Below are 22,334 nucleotides of genomic sequence, written 5' to 3' on the forward strand. Positions count from 1 at the left end.
ATCACAGTTTGTAAGTATCAAATGGAGAACAAATGGGCTCTTCAATCTAGCAGAGAAAGGTATAACATGATCCAAAGGCTGAAAGTTGAAGGCAGACAGATTCAAACTGGAAAAAGGTGTAAACATTTGAGAATGAGGGTAATTAACCACTGAAATAATTTACCAAGGGTTGTGGTGAATTCTCCATCACTGATAATTTTTTATATCAAGTTGGATGTTTTTCTAAAAGAGTTGCTCTAGGACATATTTTGGAAAAGTTCTATAGCCTGTGTTATACAGGCAAGATGATTGTAATGATCCTGTCTGGCCCTGGAATCTATGAATCTACGTACTGGAATAATATTTAGTACATCTACAAAACAACCTGTTAACTTCATTTCATCCAATATAAAATGTGCCCAATAAAGAGGACACCAGTTAAAAAGTAAAAACTTAAAATGACCATAAACAACAGGTAGTGGAACTGTGGTCAGGAGAATTAGAGTTTGCTATACATATGGAATCACATTCATCACTGGAATAAAAAAGCCAGATGCAATTCTACTGACTCCAGAGACGTGACACCCAGTTACTCAATGGTTAATTGGTTTGCTGTTTCAAGCAGAAAAATAGGAAAAGGCATCATTAGACATATACATTTCATTTTAAATACAGATAGTTAGTCTGTTGCAGTTGTCATTGAAGTCACTGTTTAAGCCCCTAATGGGAGCAGGATCAGTGATCCTAAGATACCTATGGATGGTATTTGAGTGACACATCATATCTAGGATACACAAGGGATGTTTGTTGAAAGATGGCTTTAATATTGAGTATTTTACTATTTTAAAATTTGAACTACTGCTATAAAGCTTGCTGCTACAGAGAAGTAGACAGGATTAAGTGATCCAAATAACAGAGAGGAAATCACATAGCAGATAAATGATAAGTTAATGAAAAGTATACGAGGTCTACTTTCCTTGATTTATATGAGTGTAAGTAAAGATTTGGTACTTTCATTCTTGTGTATACTTTATGGATTTATTTTCTCTTATTGCTTCACAATATATATTATCTACATTTTCTGATTCCCCCCAATATGATTATAATCAATCAACAAACATTTCATCTTCAGTCAAAATAGTGTGTGTGTGTGTGTGTGTGTGTGTGTGTGTGTGTGTGTGTGTGTGTGTGTGTGTGTTCTCTCTCTCTCTCTCTCTCTCTCTCTCTCACACACACACACACACACACGAAAAAAACCTATTTGGCATGATTTGTCAGCATTTCCTTGTAACCCTTCTGCCAGGTAGAGCCAGCAGCAACTAGGACCGAGTTCAATATCTAGGAGTTTCTTTTCAACAATACAACACAGAACTGGCTCAAGCCCCCATCCAGTAACCTGGGAAAATTACACACTACCCCTGGATGCCTCTGAGAGAAAATACTTTCCCATTTGCAAGCACAAAGTCTGAGTGTAGAAAAAAAAAATTGGTAATGAAAGGAAAGAAATCATCAGATATTAATTAGGGAAAATGTCACAAGCATGATTCATAATCATAAAACTATGAGCAGAACACTCACACCAGAATGGGTGGGGCAGTGCCTTCTGCCTCATGTTTTTGAGTTCTACAACCAACAATTCCTTTACTCTGACCCTCTCTATTCCCTAACCATACCCCACTCACAGTGGGTTCTCCCTCATCAGAGAGGACCCAGGGTTCAGAGGTGCATCTGTGTGAGTTCATCTCCCACCCAGGGAGGAAGGCACCTTGCTTGCTCTGCCATCTGAGCACTTGCTTTTGCTGGATGCCCCACCAGCTGGGGTTCCTTGTTGCCTGGCTGCCCCACCAGCCTCTGTTCCCCTCCACTGAACACCCCACCAGCCACTCGTTCCTCTCTGCTTGCTGCCTTGCCAGCCATAATTCCATTTGCCAGTCACATTCTTCCACCTGCCTCTCTGCTGTGACCTCTGCAGGTCAGTCTCTTGAGGTTCCACCCAGCTGTTAGTGATTTTCAGCTCTTAGGCTGGGCACAAATGCTGTCCCACCACAAGTGATTATCAGCTCTTTTGAGCATTTAAAATAACAAAAAGCTCCTACTGGAGCCTATTTAGCTCTATCATTGAACTGTGGGGAGGAACAGGTTAAACCAGACCAGACCAGAGACCCTTCAGGAGAATCCACGTCTCCTGGCTGGGATACTTGTCCCCAGCCCTCTAACTTTCACAGGGGTCAGGTATTTGAGCCTTTTAACTAGATCTGTTCAGCTGAAAGTGGCCCCCTCATCTAGGACAGGTTAATCACAGTTCTGCTCCCCTTTATTCAGATAATAAAGACAACACTTATAACAGCATTTCACTAACCCGGCATTCAGTACTAAAGTGATCTGTAATTCAACACCAGCCAAAGATGATCACTTTGAACAACACCGCTCTATCTGCTGGATATCTAGGTAGAGTAGGTGTGTTCATGAAAATACAGTTTGCTCCTGAAGTCACTCCTCCGCCCACCTAGCTGTCAGAGGAGAACTCATTCAGACCCTGCTTACATCCCTATTTGCTGTATTCTTATCTATCTTTGAATTAAACCTCTTTAGAGCCTTAACTTGCAGATTTCTTGTAATCAGTAGCAGGGAATGGAGCTTTCAGGCTCAGGCTCCCCTACCCTCCATCCCACTAGGTGTGGCTAATGTCTGTCTGTTCAGCCCCACCTGAACAGACAGACAGTAGCAACTATTTGATCCCACAGGGAGCCCAGATGATGGTGTGATGAGGTGAACCAACCCCACCCTGGACCAACAGGGGAGGTCCTGCTTGACAAACAGGGTCTCTCGTCACACCATGTTTATATAGATCCAGTAGCCCGAACACTCCCTGCAATTATTGTGCAAGAGCTATGGGTGCTATGCCAGCCAATCTGAAATAAAAGATTTTGGTGGAGGGAAAGAGGGAAAGGGATTCATGTAATATGTCTGTCTCTGCTCTTTGATTGGGAAAGGGTGTCTTTCATCTCAATCCCTCCATACTCCAACCCAATCATTCAGGTTCTGTGGACAGGAGTGGGCTCCACTCCTTTGAGCAGAGGGTTGGACTAGGTGACCTCCTGAGCTCTTCCAACCCTGATAGTCTATGATTCACTCTGTACAGTAGAACCAGTATGAATAAACTCTGCTTTCAGTAAACTGTAGTCTACAGGCCTCTACCAATGCTCAATGCTCATTGTTTGTCAGGGGTCAGTCCTATAAGATACCAATTAGGGCAGAATGCTCAACACTTTGCAGAATTGAGTCCATTTTTCTTTAGGCTAAAGACACAGGTTTTATTTCTTCAGAGGGCCTTCTAAGGTCACATCCTGAAGATAATTAAAGTATCCTCCCTAGATGATAGTGTTATCTCTGGATGACTGGATTTGATACAACTCATAAAATTCTCCATCACTTGCAGTAGCAGGAGCTCTGCCATAATTAAGGTTGAGCATCTCTTACTGTTTATAGTAGTCTAAAATACTACATTCAGGGTCCCTTGTTTACTGCAATTTGGTATCTGTAGAATCTGCTGCAATATACTCCAATCTACATCAGAAATCCTTTTTTTTTTTTTTTTTTAATTCTTTACATGGTGGCTGTATTTCAGTGATCAACATATGCTCTTTCTCTGAACTCCAAGTTTAACTGGCCATCTCCACCAGTAAAAGGAAAGATTTCAAGCAAAAGACCAAAGTCTTCCCTGATTGACATTGTCTACAACTTGAATGAAGTCACTTATATTGCACACGATGTAATGTCCTGCAGAATTAGTCACAAAGGGCCAGGCCCTTAGCTAGTATAAATCAATACATCTCTATTGACATTGATGCTTCACCGATTTACACCTGCTGAGGATCTGGCCCCCAGGGTTCAAAATTGCTTTCATGGTTGTTTGCATCTTGGCTTTTGCTGCAATAAAAGCAGCAAGAAAACAGCTAACATCTTCTCCTGGAGTTGGTAAAATTGCTTTTGTTCTTATTTTCCCATGTGGTTAAAAATGTAATCAAGTGCTTTCTATTCCATGTGGTACACTAGATTTTGTGGGGGTAGAGTGGGATGATGGGTTGTTGTTTTTTTTTTGTTTTTTTGTTTTTTGTTTTTTTACAATTTCCCTTGCCTTTTCTCAGCCTTAGGGCAGGTCTACACTTAAAATGCTGTATCGGTGCCAGCTGGCCACAGTAGCAACTTAATGAAGATGCTGTATGCCAATGGGAGAGAGGTCTCCTGTCGGTGTAGATAATCCATCTCCCCAAGAGGCAGTAGCTATGTTGACGAGAGAAGCTCTCCCACGGACATAGCACTGTTTACTCCCGGGGTTAGGTCAGTATAACTACATAGCTCAGGGGTGCGGATTTTTCACCCCCCTGAGCGATGTAGTACTGATGTAAGTCTGTAGTGTAGACCAGACCTTAGTGTATAGGAGTATGTCTGCAGTGAAAATGCTACGTGCTCCCGTGTAGACACTACTTACACCAAAGGGAGGACTTCTTCCGTGGAGATAGGCACTCCACCTCCCTAAGAGGTGGTAGCTATGTCAACGGAACAATTCTTCTCTCAACCTACTGCTGTCTATACCGAGGGTTAGGTTGGTATAACTATGTCTCTATGAGTGTGGATTTTTCTCACCCCTGAGAGATGTAGCTATACCAATGTATACGCCTAATGTAGACCAAACCTAAGTAGCAAAGATATGGTATTATTACCTCTCTCATATGTGAAGAATTGACATACAGATAAAGCTTTCAACAACCCATGTTCCCAAAATGTGACGTGGCAGTGGTAAAAATTACCAGCCTATTCACACCGAGTTCCTATGCTTTACTCAGGTATGTTTAAATTTAAATTTAAACTGCTATAGTGTATACACTATCTATGCTGACAGGAGGGTTTCTTCCATTGGCATAGGTAATCCACCTCCCTGAGAGGCAGTAACTAGGTCAAAGGCAGAATTCTTCTGTCTGCCTAGTGCAGTCTCCACCAGGGTCATCTCTCAGAGGTGTGGATTTTTCATGCCACTGAGAGATGGAGTGATGCTGATGTAAGTCCCCAGTATAGACAAGCCCTCAAAATACAGTTTGGAAGCCAAGTGGAAGCAGAAGCCTTAGCAACCAGTACAGAATCACAGAGGTTCCAGCAGCCCTCTTGAGATCCTCTGGTTCAGGGAGCCTAACAGGTGATTGTATGGGGTGGGGAAATGGGGGAACCTCTCATTTCCCCATGAAACAACATGGAGAAAATTTTATGAGAGAAACTTTACTGTGTTTTCCCCACTTCTGGTGCTTTCTGATGGATTCTACTGCAGCCAGGAGTGATCATTTGGAACAATTTACCAAGTGTCGAGGTGGATTCTCCATCACTGATGATTTTTACATCAAGGTTGGATGTTTTTCTAAAAGGTCTGCTTTGGGAATTATTTTGGGAAAGTTATCCGACTTGTGTTATACAGGAGGTGAGACTAAATGAGCACAATGGTCCCTTCTGGTGTTGGATTCTATGAATCTGACCATAGAGTTCCCTGAAATGGACAAGCACATGAACAGAGAGGGGAAAACAAAGAGAATGAATATTAAATTATGTTGGTCTCCATTAAATATTTGATTAACTGAATCATATGCTGTGGGGAGAGGCTGTGGAGTGGTAGAAGTGCCATTGTGCAGATTATGTCTTCTCAAAGCAAAGTGAGATAGTATAAAGGACTGCTAGCACCCCCGACAAAATGCCCAAGAGCTATAAACCCTGTTGCCTGACTCTCAGTTGCTTGGCACTCTGTGTAATAGAAAGGGAGTGTAAAGTGATTGTAACCTGTTATCATTCTAATTTACTAGCAGTCAACACTCATTTTGCACACTTGTAAATGACCACTAAGATGCAAAAAAACTAGAGAAAATTGACCCAGGGATTATAGGGCTGGAGGGAAAAAAGGATAAGAAAAATACACTCAGCCTGGTAGGTTCTGTCCTGGTAGGAGAATTCCTGAACTACCTGACTCAACAGACTACTTGTAACAGTCACATAAGCATCAAAGAGATATAAGATTTTTAATCCTGCTTAATCATTAGCTTGTAATTACAAGGCTAACTAGCCAGGCTGCCTAGATGTTAGTTATGATTTATTCTGTTTACATTTAATTACTTAAATTTTTTATTTTCCATTACCTGTGTCAAATAAACCTTGACCCACACAGTTGTGATTTGTGGCTGTTACTAGGGATAATCACTATGATGATATTCCTGAGAGAAGGAAACTGAGGCTTGGGCTACACTAAAGAGTGAGGTTGATGTAAGGCAGGTTACATCAACCTACTTATCTCAGTATACACACTACAGGCTTCTTCCTTCCAATGTAAGTGTCCTACTACACCAACATAATAACTCGACCTCCATGAGACTACTTGATATTCAGGGTGTCTGACTGGCCACCCCATTCATATGGTATAGTTTCTGCTGCCAGACACAATGGCTGACATTTCTAAAACAGAAGAATAATGGTTAGCAAACAAAGAATACTCTTTTTCATGCATGAATGCCCAGGTTAGCATTCTGATAGGGACCCTTACACAAAAAAGACATCCCAGAAATATTCAAACTAACAAAAAAACCCAGTTCATCTGAATGTTCACAAATAGCAAATAACAGAGGTGTATGAACATAGCTGATAGAATGAAATGTTCACAAGCACTGCAGTATTCAGAATTATTCACATTTCTCTCCATGACTATTTAACTACTTTTTTTTACCAGTTGAGCTTCACATCTGACTCTAGTTTTGACATGCTTTTCAATTTATTTTTTAGTTAATCCAACAGATAATAGGAAAAAAAAACCCAATTGTCCCATCAGTCTTATATTGTCATTCAAACGCTGAAGTAATAGTGTCAACAAACATTGACTTCTTGTTCTGAGCCTGTTAAAAAAATGAAAGTAATGGTACGTTTGGTAGATTACATTTCTAATTGTATCTCTTTGCTGCTAATACTTTTGTTGTACCTAATAATTTGCCTTTTAGTCTGCCAAAGACCCAGATATAGCTCCTGTTCTTCATGATGCTACTACAAATAGCAGAACTGTAACTGCTGATGGCCATACTTCAAGAGAGTTAATTTCAGTTTGCATAAGCGTCCAACACTTTAGGGCTAAAATTCTCTGCTTCTGTAAATTGACACAGGTTTATTGTTTTGACCTGGGTATTGACTCCAAAATATATATAAATTATCCAAACCTTTCATGGATGCCACTGATCAATCTAGTGGCAAAATGCAAATGAATGTAAATATGGCACTATCATGGTTTAGTGCTGTGGCTACAAATTGGTAAATTCACTGATGTTCTGACCTTCCATTTTAAGATCCAATGAGACTAAAATATAGCATGAAATACTATTTTGTGCTAACAATTTTTTCTATATTTCATTGAAATTACCTTGGTTTTTTTGGTATCTAAGCTATATTGCTGGGGGAAAAAATTCTTTGATTAAACATAATGGATGTCCGAAGCATAAAAGCTATACGTATCAATTAGCATCAAAAAGTTAAAATGCCTCTTTGGTTTTGTGTCTGTTTCAAAATAGTTCATAGAATTTATATACAGTAGGGCACTTAAAAAATTCATTCTGGTTTTAGATGCATTACAGGTTCCAGCAATATTCCCTATCCTTAAAATAGGGAATATGGTTGGAGCCAGAAATATCTTTAAACTGGAATAAACAGTGCCTACTGTAACCTGGAGTTTTTGCTTTTAGGAGAAAATATTGCTAAAAATTCTCATTTTCAGCCCATAAAGCACTTATTGCTAGACCTGATGGGTCAAGAGATATTAGATCATTAAACCTTCACTAGTCCAGCAGTGTATATTATCCACCCTGGGACTTGGGCCTTGTAATTTTGGGAAGAAGAGATTGTGTGATTTGAGGGAAGAAAAGGAGGCAGTTCTCAAGCAGACAGTTTTCTGAAAGTCTCAGAGATTTGGAATGTAAAAATCAGTCCCATTGGAGATGGATTTAGTGGACAGAGCACAGGTGGAGTGGTCAAAACAAGGAGAATTAATGCTGCTTGTGTGTCTAGGATTAAATCCACTAGGAAGAGATGGGCAGTCTGCTACATATGGTTAGACCTAATACTAGTAGTGAGTCCCCATCTCCCTATCTCACCAATGGTAAAAGACCTATCGGGTACCCTCACCTTCAAGTATTTGGGTAGTGCCATCTCAAGTAATGGTTCCCCTGATAAAGAAATTTCCTCCTGATTAGTAACGTCAGCCAGGCCCTTGGCCGACTCTGAACAAAAGTTCCTAACCAATACAATATTCATCTCTCCAGCAAATTGAAGATCTACAGTGCAGTGGTTCTAACATCTCTCCTGTATGGATCTGAGATGTGGACTTTTCATAGACATCACATTAAACAGCTTGAGCAATTTCACATGTGCTTCCTCCACTCAATAATGAGCATTCACTGGCAGAACAGAGTGACCAACATGGGGGGAGGGATAGCCCAGTGGTTTGAGCATTGGCCTGCTAAACCCAAGGTTGTGAGCTCAATCCTTGAGGGATCCACTTAGGGCTCTGGGGCAAAATCTGTACTTGGTCCTGCTAGTGAAGGTGGGGGCTGGACTCAATGACTTTTCAAGGTCCCTTCCAGTTTTAGGAGATGGATATATCTGCATTATTAAGGTCCTTGAAAGAGAAAACACAATGAGTATTGAGAAAATATTATTGAGAGCACAACTTAGGTGGGCTAGACATGTCCTCAGAATGGAAGACCACCATCTCCCAAAACAGATCTTGTATGGGGAGCTGAGTCAGGGCAAAAAAAGAAGTGTCATGCATATAAGAGGTTCAAAGATAATCTGAAGAGCAGTCTCCAGTGGGCTGGCACCAATTCCAAAGAACTTGAGCAAATGGCTCAGAACAGGACTCATTGGTGGTCTCCTGACAAGATCAGCATGTAACTGGTTTGAGTAGGATTGACAAATTCATCTCCAGGCTTCACATGAAAGCTCCACAGAGCTACTTCATCAAACATTAAAGATACAGACTTCCCCTGCCCTCAGTGCAGCTGATTCTGTGCATCAGGGTTCAGACTTCAGAATCATATGCATAGCCATAGATGAGAACTACAACAATATTATCCTCCTCATCAGTGATGGACTACCAACAGTAGTGAGTGTTCATGGGCCACATTTTCAAAGTGCTTTTCAAGTGCTCAGCACACACGGTTTGGGGCCAGAGTTTTAAAAGAGTTCATCTCCCATTTAGCTGCCTTTTCAAAAATGCTCAGCACCTAGTGTGACACTTGTGACATTTATGGACAGATTTTCAAAAGAGACCAAAATCCCATGTGCTTGACCTCCTTTTGAATACCCGGCCATTTGTTTCGATGCCTCAGTGGAAGAGAAGCCCTTTTGACAATATGGGGGTGCTGACCTCTGTTGAAAATTCTTGAGTAAATGCCATTGAGAATAAAAACCAATTAAGTAATGGCTTCAGCTGCTCAAGATTCATTGAGAGACAAGGTGAGAGAGGTAATATTTTTTACTGGACCAACCTCTCTTGGTGAAAGAGACAAATTTTGAGCTTACATAAAGCTCCTCTTCAGATCACTGGTCATTCTCACAGACATTGCAGAGAAACAGGGATACTTCAGGACTGTTTAGCCAAATGGGGTGGACATTGGAAGGCTATGGCAGATGTTTTTGCAGGTTGAAAGAGGCAAGAGAATTGACTCTACCATGCTACAACATTGAAAGCCACACTACAAAATCTGCCATACTGACCAATCCTGCATTTAGAGAGAGAGGGACTGTGTGGCCTAATAGGTTCTTTCTATCTCTGTGGATTTATCACTATGATATTTTGACTCGGGGATAGATAATATATAGGCCTGAAAGCTAGTCAGGCAAAAAAATGTAGAAAACAATGCATTTTTTCAGATGCTTGATTTTAGCTTTGGCTTTATAAAGCAAAAATAAATAAATAAGTCAACGTATATTTTTGAGTGAAGCTTTTATGACACGTTTGCCTCAGGCTATATACGATAGCAGCTAAATTGCCTTCTTTCCATTTAAGTGGTACAAAAGTAAGAGCAAAGATGATTATTCAATACAAAAGTAGAAGCAGCAATGATTTAAATATGCTTCAGCACACCTCGTGCCCAATTTCTATAGATGTACAAGTGGTCTTGAACTGATGAGAAAGAACATGACGGCTGCATTAATCATTTGGAGCTAAACACTAATTTATAAATGCTTCTCTCCCCTTCAGCTTTCTGTGCAGCATTTTGCCAATGGAATGGAAGCTGGAACTCAGTGCAACAAGCAACTACGGACAATCTTTCATTAAATGAATTTTTAAAAATATTTCCACACCCGCAACTTCTCTTTTACACCCAGTCTATTGATTTTAGATTTTTCTAAGATCGCTTTAGAAAGGCACCTATCATTCTGGTATCTAAGCATATTTCCCTCAAAAGCCTTTGTACTTACCATGTTTATTATGGCAATGCCTAGGGGCCAATCACTGTGCAAGAAGACAGTCCTTGCCTTTCTAGCAGCCTCTTTCTGTCACCAAAATGTAGACTCTCTAAAACAATTTCTATAGTTGGATAACTGAGATCCATCCTGTTCATTTCCTTTCCTGATCCCAACACAGAAACTCTGAACGAAGGCTACAAAATCCCTCCCCTCCTTTTCACCACTCCATGATCTGTCCTCCTGATCCAGATGGGTAACTTTTTAATTTCAACATCTATCAGTCTATTAAATTATAGCCAGGGGCCCTCCCACATGAGATTATGTGGCATGTGCTCTTCATGCATTTATACACTGCTTTTACACCAGCCACAGTAATGGATATGGATATGAAGACACTTGTACCAATCCAGCCCCAGAATGGACTCCTGACATTAGTGGCCTGATTCCCTTTTCAGTGAAGCTGATTTTACACTAGTGGTATCTCCATTGTGCCTGATTCTCTTTTTACTTATCTTGCCTTTATACCATCCAGCACCATTGTTTTTAATAGAGTTACTGAAGTTCACAAGGTTACAGCAGTGTGAGACCAATGTAAGTGGAATCAGGCTAAAGTAACCAAGGGAATGTACAGTAGCTTTTAAGGGTAAATAAAGCTCTCAGTCCAGATTCTTAACTCTGCTGTCAACTCTGAATAACTCTTACTGATCCTAGTTGAATTGCTCAGGGTTTACATTGATGTCACTGATATTGGCATCTGGCCGCTTGAATTAACCTGGAGCTGAGCACTAGACTGCTCATTGTTTTTCTCCTTTTCTCCCGGGCCCAGGATATTCGAATTGGAACAAAAATGAAATTTTGAGAACGCAGCTCCTCTCAGGAGGATTTGAAAAGGAGAAAAATGTTTGTGGGTGCTCTGTGCTTAAGCCTATCCTCAGACATACCACAAAAAGCAACTTCATTCTGAACACAGTAATTAAATCTTGATCTAGTTCTAAACATTACCACATAGTATCAGCAACTACTTGGTTTCCAAGCACAGTGCATTGTGAATTCCCCAGTGGATTGGAGGCATGATTTTCCATTAAAGGGGTACAGAGCAGGTTTTTTTTAAAGGCTTGCTATGAAGCATGGCATTACTGGGAGGAACCCAGTGAGTCAACACAATTACAGTGTGCTTGTGAGCTGGGGTTGGGGGTAGAGGCTTGTTCCTCCTAGTCTGAATTTCCAAAAAAAACACGCACTTCATCTCTAATATACATTGAAAATAAAAAGAGAAAAATAATAGAGCACTGTTGGGGTGTTTTAAGTTTAGTAGACCCACATTAAAAATACATTGAATAAAGCTATTTATTCTAAAAAGCCAGTGATAGATAGCGTCAGATTTTCTCATTTACATTCATTTTTACGGAAACTGTTAGCAATTTTCCTGTAGCATGGTGTTTTCTTTATTAGTCTAAGAGCCATGATTGGCTCATTACTGCAGAAAAAGCTAGCATTTGTCTACAGGATAACAGCAGCACTGAGAGATGTTAAAGATGTATGTACATAATTCTGCCATTTACTAAAGTCCAACTCAAACATTCATTGTATGGGTGCAATTTTTTCATCTTGTAGTTCTTGAAATTACAAGCGTGAAAACCATAAAGTAAATCAAATAAGAAAGAACAATAACTGTGAAAATCAGTTTGTTGATTTAGCTGTCTTTTGGCTGCGGATATTGGAAATGGAAAAGCTTGTAGTATATTTATAAGTGGTATCAACCTGGGCTAGAGGAAGCAGGAGATTATCTGAGCCTTTCTTCAGAAAAAAAATGAAAAGGCCTTTTAAAATTATTTTTTGTGGAGTTGGGACCATTGAGAGATAAGTGATGCTAGCAATCATTTCTACCAGTACAGTTTACATTTTTGGCCATGCGGTACATTCCCTGCATTCACACATTTGCAATGGTTGGTAGTGTTTGCTTTAAGCATTTCATACTTTAAAACCATTTATGTGTCATGCATACTGCAAATATTTTTCTTTTATTTAATTTACTGGCTGAGTAGCACCTCAGAAATAGCCAAATGAATAAGGCGAGGCAACAGTCTTAAAATCCAGCAATGCTTTAATGCAGCCAGAGCCCTTATACAGCAGGGTCAGTCTCCAGTAGAACTGATAACATGAAGCATCATTCCAAAAAAGGACACTTGGTTTTACTTTCCATTTCTCCAAGCCTCTTTCAAACCAAGCCTGCTTGCATCACAGCTAGCGGGGAAGGGGATACCCATTGCAATAATATAACACTTTTGAGACCCAAAGATAATTGCAATACACTTCTGAATTCAGTGCTGGAACCAAGGAATTGAATCTTATAAATCACAATGTCCCAGAAAAGAGGCCCACTGTTTCTTTTGTCTCTGAGGAGACATACCATCAGTCAGGTTAACGCAATTTCCTTTCCAGATGCTGTACCTCCCAGCACTGTTTGAATCAATTGTGCACACATTCTAATAAATCAGGGGGCATAGCCCATTTTTCATTCTTATGCCCATTTTAAAGGAGTTATCACTAGTGTAGCACTTGTTGTGGAATTGTTTGTTTCCACTCTAAGATACTTCACAACACTTTTGCAAGTATTTTTGCTTTGATTCACATAATTGCTGTTACCCTTGTTTCCTGAAATTTATTATTCTATGTGCAGATGTTATTAATGATGCAGTCTTATTGATGCAAACATACTAATCTTGGGATCTACGTAGATGCCATTTATTTATATTGTGCCCAACAAGGGGAAAGGGTCAATATGTAGTTGAGGAAAGATGGACAGAGCTGGGAAATTATTTACAAGATGACAGATAAGTTATATGAAAAACAAATAGAAGAAAATGCAGCTTGAATTATTTGGCACTGGAGAAAAGAGGTCTGTGATAGAATAAAAACAGGTCATCCTGGGATTTAGACTCCAAGGCTAAAAAGCTAGCAGGCTTAAGGACAGCAATATGAACTCAGGCAATGGATTTCACGCTGTGCTTCAGTCTTCAAGGAGAGCTTCTTATACATATAACTGGAAGAAGGAATGGTTGCTGATAGTCCCGGCTTCCCACTAAATGACAAAGGAACAAATTCTGTGACCACTGGGCAGAAATGATTTCAAAGGGCATTTCACAGACGTGAGAAATTTGGCCCTAACTTATTTAAAAGGCTCAGATTTGAGACAGCAGCTAAAGGTGAACTGGTAAAGGGAGGCACAGTTCCCTTTGTTAAGACTACATTTTATTCTTAAGCAATCTTACCTGTGAGCTTGTAATTTATTCTGCTTTACCTACCTGCCTTTAAAATTTTATTTGCCACTTAGACTTTTTGAATTGTCAAATGTCAAGCATTTAAAACCCCCCTGGGTTTATTGTCATTTCCCTGAATCTAAATATAAAATATGATCTAAATATCAAATAGTGCACTTTAATGTCAACCATGTTAGATGTTATTCTCCCTTTTTATTATATTACTTTTGCTATAGGAACCTACTCAAGAGCTGGGATCTATATCATTACAGGGAGAATAAGAACAAAGCAACTGACATAATGGCAGAAAATTTAATCACACATGCTACTGCAAGGTAAGAAAGTGAAGGCCACAGACCAGCACTCAGCATCAAATGGGATTTGGCATGCAGAATAACTAGGACAGTTGGAACCAGAGGAGGGAGCCGTGGTTATTCTCAACCTCCAGCTACCCCAAGACCCCTTTTTAAAGGTGTGTTTCACTTCCCTGTGTAGCTACATGGAGATGGAGTTGTTGTGGAGTGTATCAAGTGCTGGCCCTCTCTGTCACATTGCTGGTCTCCTTTTTACCACATGCACATCTCTAGACAAACAGAGCACTCTCATCAGGTTATGCAGAAGGGTGCATGCAAGCCAGGGGCAGATCAATGTACAGAGAGGGTCCTCTCTGTGTGCAGATGAACAAGACATGATCAGGCAAAGGATTAGGCAAACCAGTTCAAAGAAAGCAATCTTTGGGGTCTGAGCAACTTTTCAAGTCCTTAAAACAGAAATGGATTACTCAAATATTTTAATTGTAAAAATAATTGAAAATAATAAAAATATGAATCAGTACAGTCCCTGCTCTGTATTCTGTGCAAACTCAACCTTTCTTAGTTTGGGGAGTATAGAAGGAGGCAGGCCTCAGCCAGCAAGTAATTATTGTGATAATTCTTGTTTACCATTTTCATTTCTCAACTTTTTATTCAAAATCATTTTATAGCACTAAAAAGTTTGGTAACATTGTATTCACTGCTTTATATAAATATTGATCAATACTTTTATTGGGAAATTACTATTGCTTCTGCTTGAATGGTAGAAAGAAAGAAATTAAGAATTAAAATAAAAACATTACCTGCTGAGAATTCCATTTTATTTTATAATCTATAATCCATTACTTTGGTAAAATTAATCTGTGCCTAGTATATTTATTCTCTACTATACCCATTCCACTAGGTAGTTAAGTTCCAGTAACACATATTTTAGTAAACAAACCAAACCCGAGTAACAATTACTGAGCATTAGACAAAGTGGTAACATATCTGAATAGGATACTAGATGTCTAAGGGTATGTCTACACTACGAAATTAGGTCGATTTAATAGAAGTCAGTTTTTTAGAAATTGATTTGATACAGTCAATTGTGTGTGTCCCCACTAAGTGCATTAAGTCGGTGGTGTGCAACCACAGTAACAAGGCTAGCGTCGACTTTTGGAGCATTGCACTGTTGTAGCTATCCCACAGTTCCCGCAGTCTCTGCCGCCCATTGGAATTCTAGGTTGAGCTCCCAATGCCTGATGGGGCAAAAACATTGTCGCAGGTGGTTCTGGGTACATGTCGTCAGGCCTCTTTCCCTCCCTCCATGAAAGCAATGGCAAAAAGTCATTTCTCACCATTTTTCCTGGGTTACCCGTGCAGACAACTTACCATGGCAAGCATGGAGCCTGCTCAGCTCACTGTCACCATACTTCTATCTGGGTTCTGCTGGAAGACATGGTACTGCAGTGTTACACAGCAGCATCCCTTTGCCTTGCCTTGCGGATGGCAGACGGTGCAATACAACTGCTAGGCATCATCGTCATCCCGTGGGTGCTCCTGGCCAACCTTGGTTAGGTTGGTCGGGGGCAACTGGGCAGATATGGGTGCTCCTGGTCAGCCTCGGTGAAGTCGGTCGGGGGTGCCTTGACAAAAATGGGAATGACTCCAGATCATTTTCTTCTTTTAAGTTTTGCCTAATGGAGATTCAGTCCTGCCTGGAACAGGGCTAGCGCAACCCATTAGGCAACTTCGGGGGAGGGAGCTCCCGCTGTCTCTGTCAGGGGCACCATTTCGGGGGCGGGACCTTCCGCCACCTAGGGCCTAAAAAGGCTGCCAGCACTCTTGGCCTGGAATATCATGCCAGCTGGAGGCTTCTGCCTCAGGCTGCTCTCCCAGTCAGCAGCACTGAACGGTCGCACCTACCCTAGCCTACTCCTTGCTCCCATGGCTCGTGAAGCCTGGACAGTAGTAAGGAGCAGTTCAACTATAGGCTGAGCAAGTGCAGAATGGTGGTAGAATGTGCTTTTGGATGTTTAAAAGCTCGCTGGTGCAGTTTACTGACTCGGTTAGACCTCAGCAAAACCAATATTCCCATGGTTATTACTGCTTGCTGAGTGCTCCACAATATCTGTGAGAGTAAGGCAGAGACATTTATGGAAGGGTGGGAGGTTGAGGCAAATCCCCTGGCCACTGATTACACGCAACCAGACACCAGGGCAGTTAGAAGAGCACAGCAGGGCTCGCTGTGCATCAGAGAATTTTTGAAAACCAGTTTCATGACTGGCCAGGCTACAGTGTGAAAGTTCTGTTTGTTTCTCCTTGATGAAAACACACCCCTTTGGTTCACTCTTCTTCCCTCTAAGCCAACTGCCCTCCTCTCCCCACTTTGATCTCCGCTTCCAGAGGCAATAAAGTCATTGTTGTTTCAAATTCATGCATTCTTTATTAATTCATCACACAAATGGGGGGATAACTGCCAAGGTAGCCTGGGAGAGGTGGAGGAGGAGGGAAGCACAGGGGTGGGGTAGTTGTAGGAGCATCCCCTAGAATAGCGTGCAGCTCATCATAGAAGCATCTCTGACTGGAGAGGCCATTTGCCTCTCTGGTTCTTTGGTAGACTTCACACGGCACAGCTGCAGGTCCCTGTTATAACCTCTGTCCTTCATTCCCTTGGAGATTTTTTCAAATATTCCTGCATTTTGTCTTATGGAACAGAGTTCAGATAGCACGAATTTGACTCCCTGTTCAGTCCATGTTGGAGCTCTTTTGCGATTCTGAGGCTCCATGGTCACCTGTGCTGATCAGATTGCTACGCTGGTCAAACAGGAAATGAAATTCAAAAGTTTGTGGGGCTTTTCCTTTCTACCTGGCCAGTGCATCTGAACTGAGAGTGCTGTCCAGAACGGTCACAATGGAGCACTCTGGGATAGCACCCGGAGGCCAATACCATCAAATTGTGTCCACACTACCCCAAATTCGACCCAGCAGGGTTGATTTCAGTGCTAATCCCCTCATCAGGGAGGAGTACAGAAATTGATTTTAAGAGCCCTTTAAGTCAACAAAAATGGCTTTGTTGTGTGGAAGGGTGCAGGGTTAAATCAATCTAGAGCTGCTAAATTCAACCTAAACTTGTAGTGTAGACCAGGGCTAAGTGAATTTGTTTTCTTCACTTTCTTTGAGGAGATGTGAAGTTCAAACCTTGTGTAGCTTACTAGTAAAATGAGGTTGTTGTTTTTAGGCTAGTAACTAGTTTAGGGAGCAGTGAGAATATGTCTGTTGTTTATTTCAATATGTATCAGGAAGCAAGGCTGGGTACGGTTCTAAGCAGAAACTCTATGGTGAAGTTGAGTCAAAAGGACAGACAGAGTAGCATTACTCTAATATAATTCCATCTAGCAAAATTCTCATAAAATTCAGTGCTCACTGTTAAAAGAATGATTTATTATGATTCTTTATTAATGGTTCCTTGCAGGCATCTCCAACTTTTTCATTCTGTGGACCATTTTGTAGGAGAAGGATTCTCTTATCTACTTCCTATCTTCTTGTCCTCTCTTACTACCACCCTCTAGCTTGGTTCTCAAAATGCTGATTTCTGTGCACCACCACCAAAGAACCACTGGTGACAACAAACCATATTGTTAGAACTACTAACCCAGAGAAGGCTTATTTTTATTATTAGCAACAGGAGATAGATAAGAAATGCTTATTAGAGTTAATAACAATGATAATAAATTAATAATTAACAATAGAACCTAGTTCTTATATAGCACTTTTCATCAGTAGATCTCAAAGGAGGACAGTATTATAATCTTCATTTTAAGGATAGGGAAACTGAGACATAGTTAAGTGACTTGCCCAAGGTCTTTTTGAGAAGCAGCATTACATCAGTGATGCTGATGGGAGATCTTTCTTTCAAGAAAATGAGTGGAGGATGTAGCAAAGTTTTCAATAAAGCCAAATTCATTTAGCAAATAGAGTAGCGATAAGACATTCTTCTTTACTAGATGGGTTTTGATGTCCTTATTAAAAACTCTGCAGAAGGGATGCTAAGTACCATTTGCACTAGATCAGAAGACTCCGGAATACTTTGCCTGTAACCAGTGAGAACCATTCCCTAATGTCTTTCTCCATCTTGAACTCTGAACTTTTATTGCAAATATGCTTCCACTGCTAAAGTTATTGATTTTTTTTAAGTAACTGAATGATATGGTTCAGGGCTTTGATGTTGTAGCCCAGGTCTAAGTGTGTGAAGAACATAGTGTGATTTGTACTGTGTATAAATTAGGGCTCAAAAGCTTTCATACTATTGACCATTTAAAGTCATAAACCGGCAGTATGTATGAGCATCAAGAGCAAGTGATGAGAACAAGGCTTTTGGAAGATTCCTATTCCAAATTTATATAAACACATAGATAAAACTCATGGTTTTGGAAATAGATCTAAATACTCCTTAAGAACTTGAACAGAAAATATTCAATTTTGAATTCAATTTCTCTGCTAGGCCTTTTCTTTCCCATGTAGAAATCATACCAACTGACTCATTTACACAGTACAGAGCTTCCCCTGCTCCGTGAATCAATGTTATAAATAATTTATAGTATCACTGGGTATATTGGCTTGCTGTATGTTTTCCCCTCAGAAAATACAAGGCTATTTTGCTTACATTATTCTTTTCCCATTGCAATTATCACTGTTATCTGATGCAGTCAATGCTCCCCTGAAAACTAGGAAGGAAGCAAAAATAGCAATTTTAACTAAGTAAACATAACTGCAATGTTTGTCACCCGCTTCAGTGGTTTGGGCAAGTCACTTGACTTGTTTTAGGGCAGGTCTACAAGTAAAATAGTTATACCCATGTAATTTTATAGTGTAGACCTGGCCCCAATTTCCTCGTCTTTCAGCTGAGGATAATAATATTATACATGTACCTTCATTCCATAGACTCATAGAGTTTAGGGCCAGAAGGGACCATTAGATCACTTAGTTTGGTCCCCTGCATATCACAGGCCACAGTATTTTGCCCAGTTGCCCCTGCACTGACTGAGTCCAGTAACATGGGCATAGCATCCAGAAGGGCATCCAGGCTTGATATGAGGACATCAAGACACATGAAAAATCCACCATGTCCCTTGGGAGTTTGTTCCAATGGTTAATCACTGTCAGTGTTAAAGACATGTATCTTATTTGCAAATTGACTTTGTCTGGCTTTAGCTTCCAGACATCGGTTTTTGTTGTGCGTTTATTGGATATATTAACAAGACCTTTAGTACTGGAATGTTATTCCCGTGAAGGGACTTATTCACTGTAATGGTCATTTCTCAGTCATCTTTTTGATAAACTAAACAGATTGAGCTCTTTTGGTTTCTCCCTGTAAGGTACTTTCTCCCTGTAAGGTACTCAAATCATTGTCATGGCTCTTCTCTGCACCCTTTCCATTTTTTCAACATCTTTTTAAAAACATGGATACCTTTCAATGCTGTGGGTTTTAATTAATCACTTTGTAAAGTACTTTGAATATCTTAAACACTAGATAAATATTAACTCTTGTAATAATAATTACTCAGTGATGTGGGAAGAGATTTTTAAGTAACTGGTGGGGTCTGTTTTGTAATGTATCTATCTAGGTTCTTACACTGGCATATATTACAATAGTATCTGAATGCCTATAGGTTCTTTGGGTTAACAGTTACATTTTCCCCTACCCTCTGGAAATTAAACATTTTGGCAGCCATCCATCAATGCCTACTTGTCACCATCAGTCCAAACCAGTACCACATTCTTGAGCAAACATGCTTTTAAACTATCTGGTGTTTACTTCGTTGACTGATAAATATTTTATATTTTAGATGTAATCAGTTTGTACTAAATATTGGCCCAGACTTGTACTCCAGATCGAAACAGCCTGCAACTTTAACAAAGCTTGGATCAGGATCCTAATCCAAATGTCCTGGCTGACCCCTATCTTTGTAGATTGTGAACTAAATCAAAACTTTGGTCCCAGTACAGATCCCTGCAGGACACCACTAATTACTTCTCTCCACTTAAAAACTGACCATTAATTCCTACCCTTTGTTTTCACCATTTACTTATATATGACAGGACTTTCCTTCTGGTTCCGTGATTTATTACTTTGCTTAAGAGCCTTTGGTGAGGGATCTTGTCAAAGGCTTCTGAAAGTCCAAGTACACCATGCCCACTGGATCACCCATGTCCGCATGTTTGTTAACCCCCACCTCAAATAATTCTAATAGATTTGTGAGGCATTGTTTCCATTTACAAAAGCCATGTTGACTCTTCCTCAGCAAATTGTGTTCATCTATGTATCTGATAATTCTGTACTATACTATAGTTTCAACCAATAAGCCCAGTACTGAAGTTAGGTTTACCAACTTGTAATTGCCAGGATTGCCTCTGGAGACTTTTTTTTTAAAAATGCTGTTACATTAGCTATCCTGCAGTCATCTGATACAGGGGCTGATTTAAACAATAGGTTACATACAACAGTTAGTAGTTCTATAGTTTCATATCTGAATTCCTTCAGACCTCTTGAATGAATATCATCTGGTACTGACAACTTATTACTGTTACGTTTATCAGTTTGTTCCAAAATCTCCTCTATAGACTCCTCAAACTGAGACAGTTCCTCAGATTTGTCACCTCAAAAGAATGTCTCCGGTGTGGGAATCTCCCTCACTGCAGTGAAGACCAATGCAAAGAATTCATTTAGCTCCTTCACAATGGCCTTGTCTTCCTTGAGTGCTCTTTTAGCACCTTGATCATCCAGTGGTCCCACTGAATGTTTGGCACACTCCCTTCTTCTGATCTACTTAAAATAACGTACTGTTAGTTTTTGTGTCTTGAGTTAGTTGCTCTTCAAATATTTTTTTGGCCTCACTAAGTCTTTGTCTACACTAGCATTTTTGTCTGCAAAATTTTGTCAATCAGGGGTCTGAAAAAACACACAGACACACACGACCGACATAAGTTTCACAGACAAAAGTGCTGGTGTGGACATTGCTATGTCAATAGGTGATCATTGCTTCCTTGTTAATATAGTGGTGAGTATCCCTGCCTGTCACACGGGAGACAGGGGTTTAATTCCCTGATGGGTAGGACACAGCCTTTATAGGGAGAGATAGCTCATTGGTTTGCTAAACCCAGAGTTGTGACTTCAATCCTTGAGGACCATTTAGGGAACTGGGGTAAAAATCTGTCTGGGGGCTGGACTAGATGATTTCCTGAGATCCCTTCCAACCCTGATATTCTATAATCTATCACCACTCTTTAGGGGTGGTTTATTATGCCAGCAAGAGAGCCCTCTCCTGCCAGCATAGAGTGCCTATGCAGGAGAATTACAGCTGTACAACTGTGCTGATGTAAGGTCTGTACTGTTGACATAGCCTAATTATACTTTTACACTTTGCCAGAGTTTATGCTCCTATCTATTTTCCTCAGTAGGATTTGACTTCCAATTTTTCAAGGATGCCATTTTACCTCTAACCATCTCTTTTACTCTGTTTAGCTGTGGTGGTATTTGTTTGGTTCTCTTACTATTTTTTTATTTGGCGTATACATTTAATTTGAGCCTTTATTATGGTGTTTTTAAAAAGTTTCCATGAAGCTTGCAGGCATTACACTTTTGTGACTGTTCCTTGTCATTTCTATTTAGCAAGCTCTCTCATTTTTTATGTAGTTCCCCTTTTTGAAGTTCCATGGTGGGCTTCTTTGGTATCCTCCCCCTGCCCCCATCCTCCAGGGATGTTAAATTGCTGGTTACCTAGAACAGGGGCAGACAAAACTTTTGGCCTGAGGGCCGCATCGGGTTTCTGAAATTATATGGAGGGCCGGTTAGAGGAGGATCTGCCTTCCCAAACAGTCAGGCGTGGCCCGGCCCCTGGCCCCATCTGACCCCCCCTGCTTCTCACCCCCTGATAGCCCCCCACGGGACTCCTGCCCCATCCAACCTCTCCTGTTCCCTGACATCCACCTCCTAATGGCCCCCCACGGGACTCTTGCCCCATCTACCCCTCATCCCATTTCCTACCCCTGACTGCCCATGGAACCTCTGATCCTGACTGCCCCCTGCCACCCCATCCAACCCACCCTCTCCTTCCTGACTGCCCCTCCAGGACCCCTTCCCCCATTCAATCCCCCTGTTCCCCACCCTCTGACCACCCTGACCCCTATCCACACACCCCCGCCCACCACCCCGATCTTCCCTGCCCTCTATCCAACCCCCCACCCTCACTCCCTGTCCACTTACTGCACTGCCTAGAGCACTGGTGGCTGGCAGCACTACAGCCATGCTGCCCAG

The sequence above is a fragment of the Gopherus evgoodei genome, chromosome 1 (genome assembly GCF_007399415.2).
Source record: "Gopherus evgoodei ecotype Sinaloan lineage chromosome 1, rGopEvg1_v1.p, whole genome shotgun sequence".
NCBI lineage: Eukaryota > Metazoa > Chordata > Testudines > Testudinidae > Gopherus > Gopherus evgoodei.